Raw genomic sequence first — 6,959 nt, 5'->3', positions numbered from 1 at the left:
AGGCTCTGGGCACTGTGCTGAGTGTTTTAAATCTACCTTCCCATTTAATCTTTCCAACTAACCTGGGAGAGATATGCAATCATCTTTATTTTACAGATGAAACTCCAGAAGCTCAGAAAGGTCAAAGAATGACCCTATGGCCCCTCTCCTAGTGAATGGTTGAGTTGGAACATTCACCCACAGCTTCTACCTGCAAATCCTGTGTTTGTCCTTTTTCATCTTTCTGGGATAAGGGAATGGAAGAGAACTTAAATATGTCATTTCAGCCTTCCAGGAGATTACTGAAAATGAAATGACTCTGGAACAATTAAAAGTATCCCATGAGGGCAGCCCGGGTGGCTCAGCGGTTTAGCACTGCCTTCGGCCCAGGGCATGATCCTGGAGACCCAGGATTGAATCCCATGTCAGACTCCTCCCTGCATGGAGCCTGCTTCTCCCTCTGCCTGCGTCTCTGCCTCTCTCTCTCTCTCTGTCTGTCTGTCTCTCATGAATAAACAAATAAAATCTTAAAAAAAAGAAGGTATCCCATGAGCCAGGACAAAAGACTGTAATGTGGATTAAAAACAGCACACCAAGAGTAGAGAGAGTCAAATGTCTGTTTATGCACAGTTAATCTAGAAGGACATCCTAAATGGATATGAGTTTGGAGCCAAGGTCTATAAAATATGAGTGACTGTTTTTAGCCTCATTTACAGCAAGTGTTAAGGTGCTGTGGCACCATCAGCCTACCTTGGTGCCTATTGGATGGGGGTTGGAAATACGCTTCTTACCCTGGAAAACATAATGTGCTAGAAATCACTGTGAGGTGGAATCATATTTTTGACAGCAAACCAGCTGCTCAAGAAAAACCTTGGTTTGGGACCTGATTTTAGGTGTTTGATAACAGAGCCCCAGTATCTTTTCTTTTCCTGACCATTTTAGAGAATAGTGCAAAGCTAGGAGATGAACTATGAACAGTTATCAAGTTCTGTGTAAGTCCTGCTAGTCTGGAGACCAGTAGACCAGGCATAAATGGTAGACATTCGGAGCAACTTTAACAATTGAAACATGAGCTCATTGCTGGCTCTAGAAAGGAACAATTGCTAAGAGCAGGAGTAAAGTTTCTACGAGTTTGAAGAATCCTCAAAGGATGGTTGAATGAGAATTTTCTTAATAATGTCAGGTATTAGAGTGGGTGATTGGAATTAGGAAAAAGGAGGAATAAAGAAAGAGACCTGGTTTTATCTGTTATCAGCAAGTATCACTCCACACTTTACTATTCTCAATTACATAATTCAAATAATACAATGTATTTGTATATGAAACATATGCAAGAGTACTTTGTCAGTTCAGGAAATCCTTTGGTCATACCATATTATTAATTATTAATCCCCTGGATCCTTGGTATACAATTCCAGATCAATGAAATTCATATATTTTTATAAAAGATCAAGTATTTTTCTCACTAATTTATGATGAAAAATAACTATAATCCAGCAATAACATTTCACTTAAAATAATGATCAGATTCACAATAAAAAATATTTTTAAATCTCTTTTAAAATTTCTAAGTGGTTATCACTGCTCTAGAAAACAGCTGTTATCCACTATTAAAAGATCCAAGTTGCCATCCATGATGACAGCGGACAGTAGCCACCCTTGTGAGCAGAACATAACACATAGCATTGTTGAATCACTATGTGGCACACCTAAAACTAATGTAACATTGTGGGTCAACTCCACTGCAATAAATATTGAATTATTCTGTCACAATGAAAATGACGACTGTTATTCTTTCTACAAATAGGCTGAGATTTCTACCCTTTGGCTTGATGCATGTTGAGAATTTTAGCCAAACAAACTGAAAATATTTGATGAACAATTACATAATATAAAAGTTCTGAGATGAAGGATTGTCTTTGTCATTTTGTGACTCCTAATAAATAATTCAACACTGCTTAGGAAAAGAGATTTCTGGCTAATAAATTATAAGTCTCCCTTATATTAAAAAAAAAAAAAAAACCTCTCAGTCAATTAGAGTAAAAACACCATGATAATGTAAAAAAAAAAAAGTAACAATAAAAATTATTTTTTGAGTGCTTAAAAAAATATCCAATTCAATGAGCCTGAAAGCAGGGTACTCAAAGAGTCTAAATCATGACAGTGTGAAAATTTTAAAATTTTCTTTATTTGTATTTTTCTGTTGTTTGAACAAAGATGTTATCAGTAACTTGGCTAAATGACATTGGTAAATACTTTAGCTGTTCTGTACCGTTGGCGACACACCTATAATACAGCCTAATTAAGGAAATGAATGGGAATAGAATGGGAAAAGATGAGATAGTATTTGTTGTCACTGACCCTAGTGACAAAAGATCTACATTACCTTGAGTTCTGATATCTTCAAAGGCAATGATAATGTTCAACAATATACCTTTTCGGGGGGGGGGGGGGCACCTGGGTTGGCTCAGTGGTTGAGTGTCTGCTTTTGGCTCAGGGTCATGATCCCAGGGTCCTGGGATCGAGTCCCACATCAGGGTCCCTGCAGGGAGTCTTCTTGTCCTTCTGCCTATGTCTCCGCCTCTTTCTCTCTCTCTGTCTCTCATGAATAAATAGATAAAATCTTTATAAATATATATACTTTTTTTCTTTATCTTCCTCCAACAAAGTTATGTTCAGCTTTCAATTAATTGCCAGCTTGAGGAATGCCAACTAACCCTTCCCTCCCATGTTCTTGATGAAGGTTGCAGAGCCAATCTATTTTGTGTTGAGGAAGCAATGTTGATACATCAACTCTGAGTGCCCTTTTACCCTCTTCCCTGGTTCTAGCCCCATACCGGCTGTTCTGTGAATCACTTTCAATCCTAATTAACCAGAACCTGATAAATGCATCCTCAGCAGCCAGACAGTGAGGGCAGTAATATAGCTTCCAATGTGAGATCCAGCCCTCCAGTGTGGTACCCAGGGTGAAGGCTGGTCCCAGACTTGCTTCCTTCAAGAAACTAAGCTGGGAAGCAACAAGTAGAATGTGTAAGAGCAAGCACCAGCAGACCTGGGAAGTTGCTCAAGCACAGCTATTAGAGTCTGTTGCTTTAGGAAGAGAGGTGAAGACACATAGGAGTAAAAGTACACAACTGAAGAAAAGGTTACCCATAACTGGTGGGGAGGCCTGGGGGTGTAGCCTAGAGGGAAGTGCACAGGTTATTAGCAATTTCCTTCAAGTTGGATTTTGGGGAATTTTAAACAAATGAAACAAGGCAATTTGCTGTTGCTATGTATATATTTTTTTAAGTCTACATTTCTTATTATTGTGATGGCCAGTTTATTTTTATAGCATAGCTCATGTAGGAAATAGCTAAGTTAAGAACAGAACTGAAAATCCCAGCAAGGGGATGCTGACATGGGACAGTCGAGTGCCTATAGACCTCTATCTAGGGGGTTTATGGCTCTGAGGACCCACTTTTCATGCCAGGAGCCTCACAACTGGAGAAGGAACCTTCCAAGCCCAAGAAAGTCATCAGGTTTAAGAGAAGCTCTGGGTGATCATGTCTTTATGGGTAAAACTCAAGAAAATGCCAACCTTGTCTTCTGAACTGGTTTGACTTGTAAGGGGAAATGTCACACCTGTGACAGGGACAGTCCCTCGGGGAATTGCTGTGATAGTAAAAGTCCTTCTCACTTTCTCTCTCCACTCACTGAAGCCCTTGTGCTACTTCTGTAACCACAGTTTCCACTTCCTAAAACCACTACCTCCCTTTGTCACACCTGTCTGTAAGAGGGGAAGCAATGGTGAAGGTAAAATCGTGCTGGTGAGGCACTTGGTTGGCTCAGGCAGTTGAGCATCTAACTCTTAATTTCAGCTCAGGTCAGGATCTCAGTGTTGTGAGATCAAGCCCCGAGCCGGGTTCCACACTCAGCATGGAGTCTGCTGGAGATTCTCTTTCTCCCTCTTCCTCTGCCCCTCCCCTGGCTCACTATAAATAAATAAATAAATAAATAAATAAATAAATAAATAAATAAATAAATAAAATCTTAAAAAAAAATAACATGGTAGTAACAGAAGCGATTTATAGCTCTGAGTCTCCAACCCTTAGATTTACTGAGCATGGAATGACCAAGTTTCTATCCTTTCTTATAAGTCTCTGATTCCATGTATCAGGAAATGCCATGATGAAGATGAGTCTTAGTTTGGGTCTTTCCTCACCTGGAGAAGTAGTTGTTGAGACAGAAATTAGGGAGCAAGTAACTTATTTGGGAGAAGATTGCAAACAACAGTAGGGAGTGGGGATTGGGGATGTAAGATTGACAGGAAAAAGTGGCCAATAAAGAGTAATGATGTAAGTGACCACTTAGGGCAACTGAAGTTTACTCCTGCTGGGGTACTCCATGTGTCACATGTTTCAGTGGACATCCCCCTTGCTGGATGTCCAGAGGTGTGGGGGAAGTGGAGTATTAATACCCTAACTCCAGTATATAGGTTACAAGCTCTTGTGAGGAGGACATTAATTCCCTGGTATTTCTGACCCGTGGCACAGGTGGGAACCCAGGCTCTCATGGCCAGAGAAAGCCATCAGGAAAAGAAATGCAAAGGTTGGTGGTTGAAAGGTGGCCCTTGTTCACTGAGCTGGGAAGAGCAGGAGGACTGGGCAGTGACCATCTCTGTCATACATGGAAATTCCTCACTATTTCCTGCTCTAATGTGTCTGTCACAACTGGTTGGATTGCTGATTTCTGCTTGAGCACTTCTCCTAACAAATGATGGCTCATATAGGAGAGGGCTACTTCCCCACTAGGGTTACAATTTAGTAAAAGGCTCCCCAAAGTGTGGGCACATTCTCGGTCTTCTTAGTATGCCTATCTCCAATGATCTTAGCACAGGATTTCTAGGCTGGGTTAAATGGGTTAAGTTTATATGGCACAAACGAAAGTTCCAAACAAAATCATGTCTGTCTGCTGAAAACAACCGAGGGCCATAGACACAGAAGGCCTCAAGTGGGTTGTTAACTCACCTAGTGATTTTCTGAGCTAAGTTGGTGTGGTCTATCCTCCTCTTTCCTAGGATCTAAATCTGTTTCCCAAGTCTGATCCTTGGTCTCCAAGTCCACAGAGATATCCACTCCTGAACCCCATTAAATGCTGTGCCAGACCTCTGGAGGTAGGCATGCAGTTTAGATCTCCATAAACCCCATATTCTGACATTGCTTTGTATCACTCTTTAATCATGCTATGAGTTTCTGAAAGGTAGTTCTGCTTCTCAATATATCTTTGTATTTACCAAGTACAATCTCTGACAATTGAGGATATTGAGTAAATGTTAGACATGCCCAGAAAAGGCAGAAGCATAAAATCTCAGGGCTCTACCCAGATTCTTGTGGTTTATGATCATAGCTGATCCCACTTCTAGGACACAAGAGTCACTCCAGTATGATGTCTCCAAACACTGCCATGTTTTTGAGGAAGCAAGATGAGGAAAAGCCACTTAGCTTTGAAGCTTTTGTTTATGACATGAAGAGAACAAGTATCAGCCAAACAAGGCATGAGTACAGAAAATGGCACTGTAGTCTCCTACACTTAGATAGAAGGAGGATATGAGGGGACATGCAGCCTGGAACACTTTCACAGCTCCAGGTATATTGCTCCACTGTGTCCCTGAACTTCAGAGAACTCGAACGACCAACATGGCATAGGCATTCACTTAGTTTCTGAAGAATGGAAGCAATAGCAGCAATGAGTAGGCGCTCAGAACCCAGGTTTGGAAGGAAACTTGGAGATCATCAGATCTACTGGTTTCACTTTTCACTTGAGGACTTGGAGGCCCACTGATGAACAATAACATACTCAGGGTCACAAAATAGTTCGTAGCTAACCACAGGGAAGCTCTTGTTTTGAGAGATGCTTACGGGTTGCAAGGCCTCTCCTTTAAGGAAAGACCCATAAAAGGTCTACATCTTCTAAATAAGAATCTAATGTGCCATATAATCATAGAATATCATTTTGCAAAGTATGAACATGTAACTTACAAAAAGTGTAACTTGCACAAAGACCTCCCTGAGACTAATCACACAAACACATGCATACACTCTTTCTCTCTCTTCTAAATCTCCTTCTGAGAAACTTGAATATAGCTCTGATGCCCCTCTATCTTGGCTGTGTTAGAAACATCCCAGAGATAGTGGACAGGGTAGTGTGTCTGGGATTAGTAAAGTTCATTCTCATTCTCTCTCTCTCTCTCTCTCTCTCTCTCTCTCTCTCTCTCTCTCCATTTGTGTAGTTATTCTACATTCAGGTATTTAGGGATCATATATCTATGCCTACTGCTATAAAAATTGCTGGGATTCATAATAGAACTTCCCTAATCCAATATAGCTATGCTCTCTATCTTTGGGGAATTTCATGGTTTAACAGTCAACAGCAGACCTAGCATTCAGGAGACAGTACAAAGCAGAGTGTGATTAAATGCTAAAATAGGTAGTTGGTCCCAGAGGTGCTCAGAGGTAGGTGAACTTCCTGGTGATTGACACAAGCAGGGAAGGAGGCATAGAGGGGGCAAAGTAGGCAGCCAAGAAAGGTCTGCTTTCATAGAAGCAGAGGAAGAAATTAATTCTTTTTTTTCAAAATTTTTATTTATGGGGCACCTGGGTGGTCAGTGGTTGAGCATCTGCCTTTGGCTCAGGTCATGATCCTGGGGTCCTAGGATTGAGTCCCACATCGGGCTCCCTGCATGGAGCCTGCTTCTCCCTCTGCCTGTATCTCTGCCTCTCTCTCTCTGTGTCTCTCATGAATAAATAAATAACACCTTTTAAAAAAATAATAAAGATATTATTTATTTATTTGAGAAAGAGAGAGAGAAAACATAAGCATGGGGAGGGGCAGAGGGAAAAGGAGAAGTAGACTCCTCACAGAGCAGGGAGCCCAGCATGTGGCTCCATCCCAGCACCCTGGGATCATGACCTGAGCCAAAGGCAGATGCTTAACCAATT

This window comes from Vulpes lagopus, chromosome 11, assembly GCF_018345385.1.
Source record: "Vulpes lagopus strain Blue_001 chromosome 11, ASM1834538v1, whole genome shotgun sequence".
Lineage (NCBI taxonomy): Eukaryota > Metazoa > Chordata > Mammalia > Carnivora > Canidae > Vulpes > Vulpes lagopus.
The sequence above is the reverse complement of the archived record's forward strand: the minus strand, read 5'-3'. Positions refer to the sequence as shown.